Below are 20,502 nucleotides of genomic sequence, written 5' to 3'. Positions count from 1 at the left end.
GAGGCAGATTTCCTGCATGTCAAAGAATAAAAAAGGGGCAGGAAAAAAAAAAAAAACAGAAATGGGATTTAATCTTGAGTGCTAAATGTGAAACTTTTACTACAGTAAATATTTTGTCAAATGCTTACATTCAAGCATAAGAGATGTCCGAAAGAATTATTGTGTTTGCCTTTAAAATTGGGGAATTAGAGCCTGAATCTTCAAAAATGAGTATATGATTTTGACCAATTATTGAAAAAAAATATATTCCATACTAAATAATGTGCTAAATATTTCCTAGAGGCTAAACCTTTGTAAATGTTAACTGAGCTAGTATTGGAAATAAAATCCAAATATTGGATTGCTTTTTATACAGAATCCATACACTGTTTTCCAAAAAGCATGTGTCCTGCAAGTTAGTTAAATATCAAAGGGTTGAATTCAGAATCCCAGGACTCTGAATAAGACAGAAAAAATGTCACTTTTTTTTTCCCAGTGTTCCAAGTCAAAAGTTCCATTTGTCAAAATACATATACTTTTTATAATATATAGGGCTTTTTTGCTTAGTAGAAGCAGCTTGTCACAGCTTCTGGACTTCTGTTTTTTGTATGCTATGATAGGACACAGAAGAATAGCTACTATTTTTTTGTATGCAGAGGTACTCACAAAAATGTATCTTGACGCCTGACTTTTATTCACCCAACAATGACTTATTAAGAGCAAAGACATTTACTCTTCTCTATACTATATGTGGTAGAAGAGATTGTAATGTCTTCAGTAACAGATATTTTTCTGTTCCAGATCTAGAACCGAATTCTACAGCATATGGAACTTCATGTAAACTGTTATTAAAATGTCAGGGTCCCTGTGGAGGCTAGGGATTAGATTCAGGTATTGAAATCATACAAAGAAACAATAAAAATATCCTTGTGGGGTTGGCAGGTATGGCACAGAACTAAAGGAAGTCTGAAATATTGACCTACTGGTAACATGTCAAAGTCATGTTAATAGACAAGAGATATGATCTTTCTGTTTGGGGAGATATTTTAGGAGTCATGGATGCAGGTTCTTCTCTCCCAGGAACAAAAAAAAATCTTGTCTTTTTTTTTTTTTTTTTTTTTTTTTTTTTTTTTTTTTCCGCCATGCCTTTTGTTTGAATGCTATTTGATAAGATCCATGGTAGAAAAAGTGGTGAGTCTTTATGGCCACACATGGATGATTCATATTTTTACACTATCTCTTAAATTGCTACATACTCTATATTCTTAGAGTGGCAAAAGTTTTCTTGCATCCAACAATAGGTGGAGTTGCGGTGGATGGAAACTGGAGCACTCACAGAATCATAGAATCAATGACAGAACTCTTTAGATAAGGCAAACAGATTGAAACTCAAAGAATTTATAAAAAAAAAATTTCTTGGGCTATGTAGAAAAGGGTTTCATCCCTGCCCCTCAGAAACCATGAAAACGTACAGAGTAGCATTCAAAGGCTTCAGCAACTTGGATTTCGCTCTGCATCAAACACTGTCAGAAAAAAAAAAAAAAAAAAAAAAAAAAAATTAGTCACCACAATGAACTAACTCCTTCCCAAAGACTTGCAGAATTAATCCAAGTGATGTCTGCAAATAGCATACTTATTTTGTCCAGATAATGAAACCCTACTGGAAGAATCTCATTATTCCATTTTTTTCCCAGGAAGATAAGCATTACCTCTTAAATCAAACACTGTAATATGCTATTTTCAGAAGTACAGTTCCCATGATAACTTATCAAAGTTACAAAATATTTTATCTAATATAATGAATTTGATTAAATATTCCTAGAATTGACATATTCTTTAAGTTCTGTTTAAATATGCAGGGCCAAATTTAAACAGAATTTTAAACATGCTGAGCAGCAATTAACTCAAATAATGAGTTGTTTTTCTTCAATTGATGTTATCTTCAAAACAAAATATCATTGAGTATGATTAGGGTATTGAACTCTGCTGGAAGCAACTACCAGCTTGTACTCTTAATTCCGTTTTTTTTTAATACTTCGCAGCATTCTATATTTTTTTCAGTATAAACTGAAATGTTACTGACACAGAATGGTGGATGACTGAAATTATTTATTTGCACAACTTCTTTACTTCCTTATTGTTGCAGACTCTATATTAGTTTTTCAGGAGAAAATGGAATCCTTCAGACTGTATTTATTTAAAGAAAAATCATACGGAACTTAATACCCACCCAAAAAGAGAGAGCAACATGAGAGTTCTTTAAAGTCTAGATTAGAACTATGTGTAATTCTGGTGATAGAAAAAGTCCTTTATCTAAAGAAACCATGATTTTCAGACAAGAATGATAAATATTCTATTTTTGATAGTATAAATTGATCCACGGTATAGAAATTCTTTCATTTTCTAGCAATTGCTTTTATCACTTCAAAAATATGATCTCTTAAAACATTTAGAACTGTTTTCTGTACTTGGCAAAGATAAATCTTTTGTTCATTTGTTTTAAAGAGGAACTCTAATGTTTGAAGTCTGTGAAATCAATCTAGTTTCAAGAGAAATACAACCCTGTAAAAAGGCAGCATATAAATAAAAGGGATATTTTCTATTTGTTTTCAAATGCCATCTCTTTCCATTGTTAAGTATGATGCCTACCTGAATATATTTTCCCCACTTTTTCTCCCTTAATAGGAGAAATTAAAATTGAAAAATCAGCAACATGCTTAGGACTAAATTGTCAACGAGTATCCCCTTTTCTCAAAATGCTTTTTGTTGATTAATTCAGTTCAAATTCCAGAATTTCCAACTAAGGTTGGAAAAGACCTTTAAGATCGTGGAGTCCTGGAATGGATGCAATTGTCTGCACTTCTAACTCAAACGTAGGCAGTGTCTTTACCAAACAGAGTGAAAAAAAGACAGCAAAGTGTTATACACTAGTATCCTAGTAGTCAGTCCTCTTCTTGCCATGTCCACTCTTCCACTGTCTCTCTTGGTGTTAAGGACAATGCAATCTCTTTGGTGTGTATTTAGGAAGTCATCAGCATTTCTATTTGCTTGAAAGGAGCATAATGTTTTTGTCATTGATTTCCCTTTCTTCCCTTTCTAGTTTGTTTCTTACAACCATGGGTTGTCCAGTGTCAACCTTGTCCCTGTTTCCCATCATGCTGTGCCTATGTTCCTTCCTCCACGTTGTGTATCCCCAGTTTTGGGGGCTTCTACTATGAGTCCAGGACTGTATTTTTCTGCACAACATCAAAACCTCAGCCATATGTAGCTTGCTATAAAAAGAGAACATTCTTACTGCTACTATTTGTACCAAAACTGTAAGCCTAACAGATAGAAATAAGCAAAGGTAGACTAACTCAGACACAGTCGTGAGAAAGTAAAAAATTTATTATTTCTTTTAGAAAAAGTCGGAAATTGGAAAAAATATTTTCCCAGCTAAAATAAGCAAAAGTAAAGATACAAACATTCACAACAGGTTCAGGCAAGACAAGTGTGACAAGCCCCTGATTCTGAAGGAGGACCTGCAAACTAGAAGCCTACAGTGCCTTTCAGTTTGTCTCTGCTGAGCAGACAATGCATCTAGTGTCCCTCTATGGGCTTGTGATTAGTGAACTTTCCAGCTTCCATTTCCTGCACTGACAAATTATTATAAATAATTTCATTTTAAAAGTAACTGAAATATATCCTGTGTCTCAGCAGTGCTTTATCCAAGGTGCAGCTGTTCAGAGTACAGTGAGTTATTCCAGCAACACAGAATACAAATACTTCTGTTTAGCTGAAGGGAATTGAGAATTTTCTTACCTCTGTCATCCCAGATAGCCTTTTTTATTTGTTTTCAGTGATGACAGGTAATTCATGTGCCTTCCCCAGAGGTGAAAGGAATTACTTCATCCATATCCTCTAAGAGATCTTTAAGCAGCCAGCCACTGGATATATTTAGAGCATGTTACTTTTTTCTTACTACTATCAGCTTTGACCAAGAGAGTTGGAGTATCTCATTATGCACAGAAATGAAAAATATACATACATAAGTATTATGTATATACATTGTTGCCATGCTACTTTACATATACAGGAGTACCTAAACTTTTAATGTACTTATGCAATGGCTGCAGGATTCTTCTTCTTCTTTTTTTTTTTTTTTTTTCTTTTTTTTTTTCCTAAAACAGAGATCTGCAAAGTAGCAGTTAAGAAAATATCCTCAATTTTTTTCTGCTAAAATATTACAGCCATACTTTTTTCTGAATGTGTAACTACTCATTATGAAAGAAGATATACATCCTGCATTTTGAAATGCACAAAAGAAACTTATTTTTAAGAAATGTGTTCTTTATTCATGGAGCTAAACTAGGAAAAAAATTAGACACTGTGATCATACAGTAGGAAGTGCAGGATACTTGGTAGTAGTGATAAGTATTAAATATTCATATAAATCCACTTTTTTTCTCATACCTGAGATGCTGTGGATAGATGGCGTTTTTTTCCAGAACACCACATACTTCTCCCATGAGAGCAGAAAAAACTTCTTTTTAAAATTTTTTTTTCATTCTCTTTCTTTCTTTTTTTTTTTTTTTTTTCCCCAAAGGAAAAAATTCCTGACCCACAGGTAGATAATTGGATTTAGGTGTCTTAACATCAGAAAGAATCTTCACTTGGGAAAAATGAAGGCCAAAAAGAGTTAGAGACAATTAACCTGAAATAAACTTCCCATGACATTTAAGCTGTCCTTGGATAGCCCTCCTGCCTTTCTGCTCTAAACAAGAATCATTCCATTTCACATTGATAATTTTAAGGAGAACTGATATGGCAGGTTACATTAACTAGTGTAATAATTGCATGTTTATTTTACAGTTACAGGCGTTAGTCACCTTCAATAACAGTGCTTTGAGGCCAAAATTAATGCTTCAGAATTGTACGCATTCCAAAGCATATCGGCTTATATACAATTATCGGCCTTTTGCTCAGTGACTATTGATTTGGCCAGTTGCGATCAAATTATGAAAAATCCATGTAATAGAGGAGCTATTAGATTACAAAGAAAGCTAAACAAAACCTTCTGTTCCTTCTTTAATGTCTGATAAGTCTCACAGTAAAGCAATTATGTAGATAAAAAGAAAGTGTCAGAAAAAAAAGAACAAAAAACCCCCCAGGCGTTGGACCAAGAGATACAATACATTTGAGGATGAAAAAAAAACCCCAGCCAAATCCCTTTATATGGAAGGAGACCTATTAGGGAAACAAAACGGGGATATTAAACACTGAAGAGTACCAAGAACCAGACTGCAAGCATAAATTGTGATAACATTTTATGTAACTTATAAACAAAGTAGCTTTTGGAAAATTACAAAAAAGGTTACTCCTGTTGCTATTCTCAACTGATAAAGGGGGTTGGTGATTACGACCATTATAAACACCTTCACACATTAGCTAAAAAGTCTGAAATAAACCTCTTCCCATAATATTTGTAGTTTCTGTCTTTTAGTTATACCTGTTCTCACAAGCAACAGCACAAACAGAATGTATGTTATGTTTAGAATTGGACCATACAGGTGTGGTTATAAGGTAATAATTTAGATGCACTAAGTAATTATACTGCAACTTATGTCTGTTTATCTTGTACCCCTTTGCTTGGGGCCTCTAAGCTTATAAGCTTATAAAAATATAGGTTTAGTACCTATCTAATTAAAAACAAAATTGATAAAGAAAGAAAGGAATTAATAGAGGAAAAAAACCCACATAGATAATGTTTTCTTATTAATGTTTTTAGCTTACTGATTACAAAAAAAATTTTATTTTCTTTACCTGTCCACTTCTAAGCTATGTATTGATGATTTACGTTAAAAACAACATAAAAGTGGGCCCTCAGAGATGACTGAAGGTAGGAATTTATTAAATCTATCAGCCAGGTCTGGAACACTGCCTCATTAGAGAACCCAGAGAGATTTTTGTCAGGAGAAAATCAGGAAGCCAACTAAGTCTGGCATCATCTGCGGAGCAGAAGCAGTGCATTGATGACAATGCGATTGTACTGGTTTTATCTAGGACAGAGTTCATATTCTTAGTAGCTGCAGCAATGCTGAGGGTTTTTGATTTAGTATGAGAGCAATGTTGCTAACACCCTTATGTTTTGCTGTTTCCAAGCCAAAACAGCCCTTAGCGCAGGACTTTTCAGTGTCTCATCCCCTACTAGGCAGGAGCAGCACAAAAACCTTGGAGGAACATAACCAGGACAGGTGACCAGAACTGGCAAAAGAGATTCCATATCATAGGTCAGAATGCCCAGTATATACCCTGGGGGAGTTTTATGGGAAGGGGAAATTCAGGGTTATGCTGCTTGTCTTCCCAAGTAACTGTTACACATGACGAAGCCCAGCTTTCCTGGAAATGGCTGAACACCTTCCTGCCCATGGGAAGTGGTGAATAAACAAAGTGTTTTGCACCACTTGGCTGCATGGATTTTACTTTTAAACATTAAACTGTCTTTTATATAAGTGTCCATGTTCTCCTAGTTTTACACTTTCAATTCTCTCTACTATCCTACTAGAAGGTAGGGAAGGAGTAGCTGTGTGGTGTCCAGTTGCCAGCTTGGCTCAAGCAGCAGCAGATAAGAGATGGAAATCGGTAAGTGGGGGTAAATTGAGCTGAGAAAGTTCTTGAAAATGGGAGAACTTTATATAGTGAAAAAACTTCTATTTTCCAGAATAGAATGTTAGCTGGTCTAAAGAACATAATAAGTAATTATTAATAAGTAATAAGTAATTATTAATATTGGATTTTAAGTATATAGGTTTTTTTTAAAGTAGATAAAAAATACATTGCAAAAACCTTTGGTAGTACTATCTTAAATCTGGGGAACCAAGAACTAAAGCTATTTCCAGGCGATGTCTCTCCTGGTAAATAAACTAGCCAGGAATATTTTTGCTGCATTTAGGTTAAACCAGCACACACAACTGCCCTTCCAAGCTTCTTCCCATGCCCCAGGCACCCTCATTCTTGTGATTCCCCTTAAGGTTACCCATAAGCAACAATCTCTTGCATATAATTTTCCTTGAACTATAACCTAAATTGTCTGATTGTTAAAAATATAATTTGGAAAGCAAAAATAAAGAAAAGAAGATAAATTCCTAGATTCACAGTTACAGTTTTGCCACCAATTCACTAGTTCTTCAGTTTGACTTCCTATGATTAAGTCATTTCCAGAATGAGAGATACTGATAGTAGAAGTTAGGGAGTTTATTTTCTCAGTAAAATATAGAAGCTGTTTACAGCAAAGCCCTCGGTGTCTGCTATCTGTATTATTAGCATACAAAATTCTGTCTCTACAGCTGTAAGCACAGAACACAAGACAAAATTGATATGGAGACCAAAAAGTGAGAGAATATGCTAAAAGGTTTTAAGTTGCAATATATGAAGTAAGCAATTCCCTATGAGCAACATGGTGCTGCTAGTGTAATGCATTTCAAGAAAACTGTCTTTGAGAGAAAAATGGAGAAAAAGTATCGGCTTGAAGAGCTGACACGCAGATGGTCATTTTGATCCCTTGATAACCACAATTGTTTAATGAAGAAAGAATGAATTCACGTTTCTGGAAGTGACATTCTAAGCGCTGATTCTCCTAAAAGGAATGTTTCTAGGTTTAACAGGGTGACTATTTTAATTAAGGGTATGTAATTAAAAAAGCATATTCTAAATACATAATTTAACCCCAGAAATAATTGCAAATATCAATTATGAAACCAAATTTTTATGCCTATTCATAAAATGAGTTGAAGACAGTCGACTATTTTTCCTTGCAATAATCTCAGGACATAAGATATTAGCTATTTAGCCTCATTTGTCTACCTGGGAACTTAATTATTTCTCAGTTAAAAAGGGGCAGGACTACCATTATCTTGTAATTGTATCACCAGATCTTGTCACATTATATCCAGTGTGACATCACATGGTAAATGGTATAGCTTCAGCCAGAAATGTTTTTTGTGGTGCCTGGCAGCTTATAAATCCAATGACATTCAGTCCTTGATGATGTAGGTGTCATCCCTTTGCAATATGGTCTTTTCAACAAAATACTCAGTACCTTAGAGATGCATAATTTCTATAAATTTGCTTTGATTAGGTGATGAAGGCAGAGTTCAGATAATGTATCTTGTCTGCTGAAGATTGCAGATTCTCTTTAAATAAAATTCTGCTGATAAGAATAAAGCAACCTCTTACTCAGGATGGAGTAATTAGTTTGGAACAGGAGCTTAGTGGTGCCTAAAAGAAAAAGGCTTCTCAGAACAAGACATTTAGATTAAACCATTTAGTTACATGGCCACTTTATACACTCATAAATGTGAATCACCTTGGAAGAAAAATCAACATTATTTTAATTAATATTGGGGAAAAATGGTTTTGAAGTAGTTGAAGAAAGCTAAGAATATTTGCCGTCTTCATCCTTAGGTAATCAGAAAAGTCTATGTTCTACGTTTGACTGCATAGGGACATTTATGCAAAAGGTAAAGCAGGGCTACTTTTCCGGAATCATTAGGCACTTATCCCAATTTTCTCAGCTGAAAGTGAATAGGGATAACAAACACAGTTTAATTCCGCATTTCCTTTCTTGCAAGAGCATAATGTTTTCCCTCCTACTCAGATGTTTCTTTTGCATTGCTTTCCCTGCCTCTGTACTGAGACTCTTTCTCTGCACTAGTTTCTTACATTGGCTCATAGTATTAGGCAGTGTCTTTCATAAGAAAACACAGCTATCTTGAGTTTGGAGGCCAGGCTTTAGAAAACCTTCAGGGCAGGGTCTCAAAAATAAATTTAGAAAAAATGTCGTGATGAAAGTAATTTAGGCATGCTGGGAACTTGACTCTATCAATTATGCCTAAGCATTTTAATAACATTTCACACTGCTTGTGATTGCACACATAAAATGAAAGATGAGCTGGCTGTTGAGAGCAGGCAAGTAAACTGGAAATGTAAATCATTCAGGTAATTAAAATGCTGACTTACAAAAGCACTCTGCGCTATGATAGAGGCTCTTCTGCCATGAGACTTAACATTTGTGAAAAGGTCAGTTTTCTACTTTCTGAAGCACTTAAAGTGCTTTTATTTTGATAATAATTGTACATGTCAGCCATAATAATCTTGGTCGTCCATGCCTTTCTGTCCCTAATTGGTACAGAAAACACTTGGGGATTTATTCACCTTCTTGAACAGTGTCTAGTGCCATTGGTACTTGGATGTAAGAGATACTTGAGCTGTACTGGGAGGTAAAGCATAAGACTTAAGGAAAACCTCTGCATTCTAGACGAGAAGCTGAATGTTATGTAAAATTTGGTAGGGCACATCAAGTAGCACTGGATATCTGAATGATGCTGATAAATTCCTTTATTAATCCATTAATTACATAGTTCAGAAAGAACACAAAATATGAATTATTAACATTGGTTGTCCCTTGTCCATCTTCTTTTAGTCACATCTGAAGAGATAACCTCGATTTTTATAATAAAAATGATATATTTTTTTCCCTCAAACATTTTTCTTAAAGTGGATGAAAAGAATGTTTGAAACCTGCTTATATTTCAAATTATACTTCTTTCTTACATTATCTAGCCTCAAATAGAAAAGAGATCTCTTTATTTCTGTTGTCTAGTCATTCAAAATGAACATTCTGCACTTCAACACTCTCTCACTAAGTGACAATTTAGAAAGTCTTTTTTATATTTTCTTTATCTGTATCACAGAAGTTTGGAACCAAGTTTGACTAAAACCCTATAGGTAACAAATTCTCATTACACCTTTTCTGAAAGGTTTGGTTAGTATTTTCTTCATACTTGTCCATTCTTAGTTTTATGAAGGTTCTCTGGCTTTTATTCCTTTCCTTACTTCTCATGTGACATTTTCATGTCCTGGACTATTCACCTTTGAGATCTCAGATGCAGCTTTTGTCTTATGTTGAAATCAGCCTTGAAGACGTGATGGATGGTATATTTGTAATTGTATTTAAATTATTGTCACTCTTTCTTATAACTTTCCCCAAAATTCATAGGTTTTGTCTGAAAAAATTCCTTATTTTTTTATCATCCATTAAAAGGATTGTCTATTGTACTATTTTATGCCAACATTAGACTCCATTCCTTCCATTCCTATCACTTCTGGGTAAAACTTTCCTTTAACTTTTTTTTTTTTTTTTCCCGCAAGTAAATAAGTTCTCATTTCATTCTTGTTCTTCTACTAGTTTTTATTCTATTTAAACAGAGAGAAGACCACTACTAAGCCTCTGCCTTTCTGTTGATTCATAGTCCACAATTTTCTCTTGTGAATGTCTACATCAGGACTGTACTTCTGGGAGGGATTTTGTTGATCTGAAACATTCATCAAGCTATGCAAGATATGGATATTCAAGGAAATATACTTCTCTGAATAGCCATAAATAAAATTCCTTCCCTATTTGATGGATTTTCTCTTTGTTGGCTTACAGGATGATAATATGCCTTCCTAGGGGAACTCCCACATTCATGCAAATGTGAGGCTGATACCCCCTGTCTGCAACAGTGTCCTGCAAAGAGGAAAGGCATAGCTTAAGCACATAAACTCTACATTTTACTCACAGAGATATTTTATTGATTTTTAAGTTAACTTATTTTTGGTATCATCTTAGATAACCAAATGTTCTGACATAATAATTTCTACCCACTTAGAAAGTGGTAGAAATGCAGCATTTTGAATTGGTGGGTGCAGGAAAGTGCTCTGGATATCACATCTACCCCTGAATGCTCTGTGCTACTTATTGGGGGATTTTGAGTGTTCTTTCCATGATTGGTTTTGTTTGCATTCGGGGAGTTTGCCCTGCTGTTCTCAATTACAGTCAAGTTGAAGATTGTGACTGAATTACTATTGGAATAGATGTAAGAACTAAAAGTTAATTTTGGCAAATTTGGAGAACATACTTATTGTGACAAAATTTCCTGCTTTTTCACAAGCCCTGACTTCTGCAATCTCTTTCCGACACTCTTCATGAACAAGCTCTGCTACTACTTTTTAACTGTGTTTTCTGTCTTTCATTTTCAAGTTCCATTAAGTAATTTTGCCTAACATTCATGCTGATTGGAATGCTCTAGGCAATCGAGATTTTAGAAAGATACATTTGTATTAACTGCAAAGGAGAGGAAAACTAACAACCCACATTATCATGTTTGTTTTCCTTCTAACTGAACTGATGAGGTGGTAATGAAGGCTAAATGTCTTTCTCTTCACTAGTTTTATTCTGAGTGTGATTTCTTTCTTCCGTAAGGGGGTCAAAAAACAGATCAAGAAAGGTATTAGCAAATTCTGTATTTTAGCTCCACTCCCAAAAGATCATAGCAGTATTTTAATATTTAAGAATCTATATACTCTAGTAGCTGAACATACTCAGCTTTCAGGAAGCCAGGGTAAAAGAGAATATCCATTGATAGCATGGCAATTCACCCCATTCATGCCATAACCATGAAACAGGGATATGTCTTCCATCACTGGCACATGCTCATTCTTGTAACTACAGAGCTTTGGAAGACATTTAAACCATTCCACAAAATACTCTTTTCAAAGGTTCCTATTTCATGTGGCCTAGTTGCCATTAAGGATTTACTCTGGCATTCAGTGGTCTTATCAGGCGTACCCCATTGTCTTCAGTCCACAGCTACATTAGAATGAATTAAGGTAATGTTTGACTGCATAATTTGTGTGTGAATTTTCTTTTATCCTTGAATTAAAAAAAAAAAAACAAAAACAAAAACCATATATAAATAAGGCACTTGCTGAGAACTCATTCTTTTTTTCTATTTTACATCTTTATATATAATATAAATATATAATAATATAATAATATAATATAATAATAATATTATTTATATTTATATTTATATTTATATACATACATATATATATACATATATACATACATACATATATATATATATATATATATATATATATATATATATATATGCAGGGGGAATATTTCAATATAGGAAAATAAAAAAGAACCATCCTATCTGGTTTGGAGCTCTTAGCTCTTTTTTTTTTCTAAACAGTTTAAAAGCTTAAAGGAAAACACTTGTTTTGCCCCTTTTGGCAGTCTCCATTTGAATAAATTGTGCATAAATTAGGACGTGTATTTTTTAAAATGTGGGTTTCATCTGTGCAAGCTATGAATCTGCTCAGCTCCTGATTGCCATTGCAGGAGGGCATAATCATCCCTCTAGCGTATCTGCCAAAGTATCCTTCCTAGGCCCACTCTGACAACCAGTGGAAGGTGTCTGTGGCCAGGGGAGGGAGGGCTGGAACTACATTATGTTTAAGGTCTCTTACAACTCAAACCATTCTATGAGACTGTGATCTCAAATAGCACAAGACCATCTTTAGGTAAGCAATTGAGCTGTTGATTTCCATGTGTAATTGGATCTTCAAATTCAGGCATCTATTTGTCTACAGACACATAACTGATCTTGATATTATTTCTAACCTATGAATCCACATAAAAAAGGATTTTTTTTTGGTGTCTCTAACTTTTATCGAATCTTTGCTGGAGGTAATTACATGTCATTCAATGGAAACAAATGGAGTAATGTCTGCAAGGAGACATCACAAAAATTGAGCAATTGCTACCTAAAAAAACCCAGAAAAACTGTTTCAGCCCCTCTTATAGTGGTTTAAGCCCAGCGGGCAACTAAGCTCCATGCAGCCACTCACTCATTATTCCACCCATGGGATTGGGTGTAGATTCTGAAGACTGAAAGTGAGAAAACTCATGGGCAGAGATAAAGATAAAAGCTATGCATGAAACAAAAGCAAAACAAGGTATTAATTCACCACTTCCCTTTGGCAGACAGGTATTCAGCCACTCCCAGGAAGGCAGAGGTCTATTATGCACAGTGGTTTCTTGAGGAGACAAATGCCTCCTTCTTCCTTCGTCTCCCAGCTTTACATACTGAGCATGACATAGCTGGTAAGGAATATCCCTTTGGTCAGATGGGATGACCTATTGTGTCTGTTTCCTCCCAGCCTCCCGCTCATGCCCAGCCTCCACACCAGCGTGGCAGTACAGAAAAGCAACAAAAGGCCTTGGCTCTGTGAAAGCCCTGCCCAGCAATAACAAAGACACCTCTATATTATCAACACTGTTCCCAGCACAAATCCAAAACACAGTCCCATACTGGCCATTGTGAAGGAAATGGGCTCTACCCTAGACAAACCCAGCACATCTCAGTATGTGTAACTTGAATTAAATGGTTTTACTTCTTTGAAGAACATCTGATTCTTATAGTAAAAAGATAAACTCTTTGTTGAAATGTGATCCTGCTACCACAGATTTCCTCAGTAACAGCAAAAAAGTTGCAGTCAAAAGCAGATCATTATGCATAGCTAAACAGGCTTTAGGGCTTTTCTCTCTTTTGACAGCAGAAGCATAACATTAAATTCCTCAGCAGTCCACCAAAGCCAAGCATTTATACCCCTGATGCCTTAAATGCCCTTATTTCATATCATTGGTCACTTCATAACTGTAGTTTGCTTCCCAAAAATTCTGATGTAAAATATTATACAATGTATACTTCTTTCATTATGCCAAAATCCACATACTTTAGGAGATACCTTATCAATCCTTGACTTTCATGTATGTTATCAGATTATCCGGTAATGCTTCATGCTAAGCCAAATGGTTTACATAGTTTTATTTTAACAGGAATAAAGTCATTTTACAAAAAGAAAGATGGCATTCCTAGCACTCTTTAGACATTAAACATTACATATACTTTCACTAGTCAACTCCTCTGCAAGAGAAAAGAAAATAAAGAGCACCTACTACAGAGAAATTCACTTACTAGTTTATGTGAAATATATATTTGTGGATTGCCATGTCTTCAGACCCTTCTTTGGTAAACACACAATTTAATAAACTTGATGTAGTGTGAAGAGGTTTGGGGGTGTTTTCAATTTTATGGGATATATTTAAGACAGACTGCTTCAGGGAGTGGTGCAGTTTTTCATATGTATTTGCTTCATATTTCTAAAGTAATGAGTCAACAATACCTTTGCATGTCCCTGCATTCTTTTTTCTTTTGTTGCTTAACTGATCTAAAGATCACTGCAGACACAGCTGGACATTTAATTCCAAACTGTAGAGATGTATGCTAGGATTAAACCTTAATATTATTAAAAATACTGGGCCTGTGGACTTGTGGACATTAAAAATACTGGGATTCTGGATTTTTTTAAATGAAAATAGCAGAGTATGTCAGGTGTGGTCATAGTCTCCTATTGTCAGTCTGCTGTGATTAGTGTCGAGAGTGGCTGTAGCCTTTTGCATGAGAGAAGACCAGACTGGTTCCACTGTTTCTTGTCCCCAGTTCCTACTGTTTAAAAATGGGAAAACAGGTGGCCAGCAGGAGGATAGGCAAGGGCCAAGTATGAAGTCTTGCATGCAAAAGGGGTTGAAGAAGTAAAAGATGACAGCAGTTAATGATGAGAAAGAGGGACGTTAAACCAAGTAACAGTCGGCACTGACAAGAGACAATAAAGGACAGAAGGACAATTGAAGACACAACTGCAGGGGTGCAGAAGAAAAGCTGGTGGAAGTAGCCAGTAAGTAAGAAAATGAAGAGAATGCAATGTCAACATCATGTCATACATGTTGATGTTAGTACATGTCCATACTCATTCGCAGCTGGAAAGGAAAACGGTGAGTTCTAGGGCAGATATAGGAAATACATATTTAACTGCATAACTGAATTGAAACCTATGAGAAAGGAAGGTGCAATAAAAAGGAGAAAATTCCCCAGCTTCTCTAAACCAAAATAGATTTGCTGAAGAAAAAGGAACCATATTAGTCCAGCTTCAGAGAGGAGTAAAAATTTTAAATGATAAAGCTGAGCATTTGGAATTATAAACAGTGTGTTTTCAGAGATATATTAGTGCTAAAAGCCATGCATAGTAATAACCATAATGAGTATCTGCGGGTAATTTAAATGAAAAAAATTGCATTAAAATACAAAACTTAATGATTTCTTAATGTAAAAATGTCATAGAGAAAAATTCAAAAAGAAGAAGCCTATGATAATGATTATATAAATTATCCTGGTTAGCAGTTAGTTTTGGAATGAATGCATATTCTCTGTGATATATAGTGTTGCAACACAGTTTGTTTAATCAAGTTACTTTCTAATTTTCAAATTTTGAAACGTAATATGTAATTATGTTCTACTTAATATCTTCTATTTAGCAGTTGCTTTAACTAAGGCCAGATGGACTGCAATTAGATTTCAAATAGGAACATTTAGCACTTTCAAAATTAAACTGGTTATTCTAATTCTTCATGAAAGTGATAAAAATAGAGATGTGGGATGAACCACACAAAAGTCTGAGACAATCCATAGAACACTTAAAAAGGAAAAGGAGGTCTTTTCACCATTGCTCTCTGAAGAGCTGGAATCTTAAGGAAAAAAAAGAAGGTTTTCTATTGTGGTAGAAGAAAAGTAAACAGAAGAAAAATTAATACCAGAGTAATTTTCCCCCACTAATAGGAAACATGTGTACTGCTTGTAAATTTTTTGTAAAATGTAAGAGATGAAAATACAGGTGCTAGAATGAATCAGACCCTGCTTGTGCAGTGTTTGAGATGAATACACTTTCTGCAGATGAGGTGACCTAGCAGTCGTTTACATCTTTGATTTCCCTGGTAGTGCATCTCTGCTAATGAAACTAATTTAGGAAAAGAATTGGACGTGTGAGAAAATGGAGAAGCTAAGAAGCAGTGGTCTGTCTTTCTCTCACATTTGCCACTGTAAATAAAGTTGAGTCTGTATATTTTCCACCTTTAGGCAGTGCTTTATCTAGCAATGGCATTTTTAATTTTTTTTTTCTCGTTAAATTTGCCTGTCCAGTCTCCTATAAATGTTTAGTTTATTGTGGTAGATCTAGATGGGTGTTTAAAAACTAGATGTCACTATGCCATCCTGCTGAAGTGAGACTACAGTAGAAAAGGATGAAAGGTTCATAAATAGGAAGAAAAAAAGAGAAATGGCTTTTCAGTTAGGAAGCTCATGTGAGAACTGTAACTTTATTTGCTCTTTGGTCTTGTTTATTTATACACATTGTAGTAAAAACCCCACTGGATGTGAACTTTAAAATTTAGTTTTTAAAAATGAAAGCAGAATTTATCCAAATTGATGCAGGTGACAGAAGTTCACACACCTGTTTTGGATACTAGTAGCATTCCTGATTCTTCAGTCTGAAGAAGGAAAAAAAGTAGAATATTCCACTACCTGAATGAGCATGTCAGCTTTTGACAGTGTGTATGTCTATCCATCTCTATGTGAATATTTAAATTACATTTCCAATTGGTTAATTGTAGGTAGTTCTTTGTCTAATAAAAAGAACATTATGTCTCATATTTTTAAGCAGATGAACACTGCTCATGTCTGAATATTGGACTTAATGCTATGGAACAAGTATATCTGGATAATTTGGAAGTAATAAGTATTTGGAGTCAAGGAGTAGGGGTTCCGGTCCTTGAAACAAACCTTGTCAATGTATTTCAACTTAGTGTTTTACTTGGAACTTTCTTTATCTTCACATTTAGCAAAAAATTCTTAAAGACAGAACTGATTTACATTACTTATAGACAGATTCAGTCATTGTGAAAGTGTTTCTTTTCTTCTTGGCTTTTTACTTTTTTTAACAGTAACACAGTATTCGTCAGATAATTGACTTTTTCCTAAGATTTCCTAATTTAAAAAAAAAAATACACTTGAATCAATTAGACAGATTTTTGTTTTGCTTAACCTTCAAAGGGCAATACTTCATATTTAATCTATTATGGGGCTTCATATTTAATCTATGATTAAATATGATTAAATATCAATTAATGTGACGGTAAGGCCTAAGGAAGGCAATTTGATTCTAGGTTTTAATTGCTTTACTACTACTCCAAACATAACAATGAAAACTTAATTATTTTCAGCACTCACTTCACATCATCCCTGTTCCATGACATATCTTGAACTCATTACCCATAAAACTATTTTTCATAACCTATATAATTTCTAACAAGCGAAGCTGCTTAAATGAGTAAGGCTTTCCTAAATCAAGCTCTGGATCTTTCAGCCAGATGTAGTGTTGTTTCAACATGCCTGAAAAAACCCAACCAACCAACCCTCCCCCCCAAAAAAAACAACAAAAAGCAAAATCCAATTTTAAAAAAAAACAGCAAAAACCTGGAACAGAATTATGAATAAAGGTGACCCAGATAAGAATCTTATTTATTAATTTATAGCTAAAAAATGGCTAATACTGATAGATGAATTAATTTTTAACTCTGTTAAGAAAGATAAATTTTCTTTAAATATTATTTAGTGTGACTTCCTTTTTTTTTGTGATTATGCAGCCTCATTTGGGTGAGAACAAGAATAATTTCCTAACAGAGTCTAAAAAAAATGCAGTGCAAGATATTAATGTGTAGCTTGTCCACAATGTTAGCTCAAAACCATTACTTTGATATACTATCCTTGAGATTGGGAATTTCTACCCTACAGAACTAACTGCTTTCATTCACTTTAAAGTCAGCCTATGAGAACCAGCAAAACTTGATTATCTAACTCCAAGAAGCCTGTGTTTAAAGACAGATGAATCTTTTTCTTGATGTGTTGCCTAGCCTAACAGGAAGTTTTTAAGATACTTGATTTTAGGTTAACAAGTAATCAGAAAAAACTATTTAGCCTATGAATAATTCTAGGGCTCTGAAAGGGGCATTGAACATCCCTTTTCAGGAATCTGGCCCACTCCACAGCTGCAATTGCAAAAACCCAGGGGTTAATGTGGACCATATAAACAGGGACCCACTCATCCCAGGGCATTATTTTAATCTCACTGAGAAGTGTAAGCTCATTGGAGGTGGAATGCATGTGTGTCCACCAAGCTTCTGATACCTCCTTGACACAGGGCAAAGAGCATCGATGCAAGCAGTGGGGTGGCTGAAAAGGAAAGCTGAAAAGCCAAATCACTGAATCACAGAGTGGCTGGAGTCAGAAAACACCTCTGGAAATTGTTTCAGACACCCTCTACCCAAATAAGAGTAACTTCACCTACAGAAATTTCCCAGGAGAGTGTTCAGTCAGGTTTAAGATATCTCCACAGATAAAGACACCACGACTTCCCTTATAAACCTGTTCCAGTGGTCACCCACCCTTACAGTAAGCAAATGTTTTCTTATGTTTAGACAGAATAGCACGTGTTTCAATTTAAGCAAACTGTCTCAGGGCACTTTTGAGAGGAGTCTGTCTGTTTTCTGTTTCCCTGAGCCTCTCTTCTTCAAGCTGAACAGTCACAGCCCTTTCTATCTCATCTCAAATGAAAGATGCCCCAGTCCTTTGATTCCCTTTGTGGTCTTCACTGGACTCACTCCCTATTCAAGCCTTGCATACTGAATTTTGACCTAGATCAGTCCTAACTTTTCTACTGCAAAGGGGTACAGCCTGGTCAGGTAAATGAGACCTGGAGTGTGCCTTGAGTGTGTTCTGTCTGTTTAGGTTAGTCTGGTACATATGGGAAAGAAGGAAAGAAGAAAAGATGACCCAAGTTTTCAGGCAGCTGCCAACAGCTTTATATTTGTGTTATTTTGCAGCTGTACTTATGAACTAACTTACAAACTCTAATTATCTCTAAATATGGAGATACTCTGGATCCCTCATAGAGGTCTAAATTGGACCAGGAGGGATGAAATCATAATTTTTCAGTAGTGTGAACTCTGTGCACATCAAAATACAGAAATCACTAACCAGCTGTTGTACTCACGTTGCTTATAAATAAATTTGAGACTATGTGAAACTGAGTACTGGGATTCATTTCTCATGGCTTCAGCATCCAGATTCTCCTATTTGAGGTTGGTTTCCCATTTTGCATTGGACCATCACTGAACAAATAGATAGGAATGAGTTTGCTGCATGGATGTGTCCAGAAATTTATCAATATTTCTAAATTACATTTTTTAATGTTTTAATTACAATTACCTTAAATAAATTACCTAAAATAAAACAAAACAAAAAACATTATAACAAAGGAACAAGGTTTTCAAATTGCATGCAGATGGCAACTTTTGTTTTTCTCCAGGTGATGCTTTTGAATAGTTTTTCAATACTTGTGACATTCACATTTTTAATTTATTATCCTGTTTGTGATTAAGACAAAAAAACTAAAGAGATATAAAAATTCCCTTCAGCTATTCAAATACCACAATCCAGGTGCTTTTGAGCTTAATGTATTACTATTAGAAAGACTCTGGAGTAGTTAAGGGAATAGTTCTTTGTAATAAGTAGAAGAGAAAGTGCATTGTTATGAGGAAACTGTGAAGGAGCAAAGAAATACAAGGATGCATACTAATAGAGTTTTGTTTTTACCTTCAATTTATACTGCATAATTGAGGACATCTACTCTTCAAGAAATCTTCATTATTATTACTGTCACGTAGGGGCTGATCAACCTTCTAAAAGGCAGAAGAAGTGGAAAGTTAAAGGTATTTAAGTATTTTTTTTTTTTTTTTTTACTTTTCCTGCTGTGGGATTTTAAACTCTTGAGTATTTTCATACTAGCTGAAGGACTTTTGACCTTCATGAATTAATGAATTATAGATAAAAAATGAAATCCAAGGAAAGTAGTAAAGATTTTGTTGACTGGAGAGACTATGAGAGTTGTACTTTCAGAGGCATTCCCAGTTGAATATATAATACTTGAAAGTTCACTTGCATAAGTAACTATTAGAATGAGAAAAATTAATGTTCAGGTGATATTTATGCAGAGAATTGTACATCATAACAAAAATGATATATTGACTGTGCATTTAATATTTAAATGTATGAACTCTATACAATCTGTGTAAGATCTGGGTGATTTCCTACCCTATTTTTTTGTTTTAATAGCTTCATCTAGAGCCTGTAAAAAAATAAAATGGCTCCTTTTAGATGATAAAATCCACATAACGAAAACACATACACCCCAAAAACATGACCCAAGCCAAAAATTCCCAAATGACCCAACAAAAACCTGTATCCATTAATTTCTTGTTACTTGTATCTTAGGCATTTCACAAAGAAGTAACATAGAATATGAAGGCTTGACTAAACACTGCAGGCTCATTTATTGCTCTGTTCTGATAATTTTTATTGGCTTATGCTACAGTTTAGTCTCACAGAGAGATTATCTTACTTTTCATTCTATTTTTTTTAGCATCACTCATAATTTTAAGTATTTTATTTATATTCATGCAGCATTTTAATTTCTGATTACTTCAAGTTCTTGCCAAAAATTTTCCTTTAGCCTTCAATAAATTTATTAAAGACAAATGTTAATAATCTTGATATACGGTACTATTTACTCTTTTATATTTCTTCAAATATAAAAATTGGATTAGCTTGTAGAATGCAATTGTGGTGGTCAGTCTATATAAGTTTTCCACTTGGTAGAGCAGCACATTTCTCAGCCACTAATTCAAATTTTCTTAATACC

Source organism: Chamaea fasciata, unplaced genomic scaffold (assembly GCF_029207755.1).
Source record: "Chamaea fasciata isolate MVZ Bird 193981 ecotype frontalis unplaced genomic scaffold, bChaFas1.0.hap1 SCAF_2, whole genome shotgun sequence".
Classification (NCBI taxonomy): Eukaryota; Metazoa; Chordata; class Aves; order Passeriformes; family Sylviidae; genus Chamaea; species Chamaea fasciata.
This window is presented reverse-complemented; position numbering follows the sequence as displayed.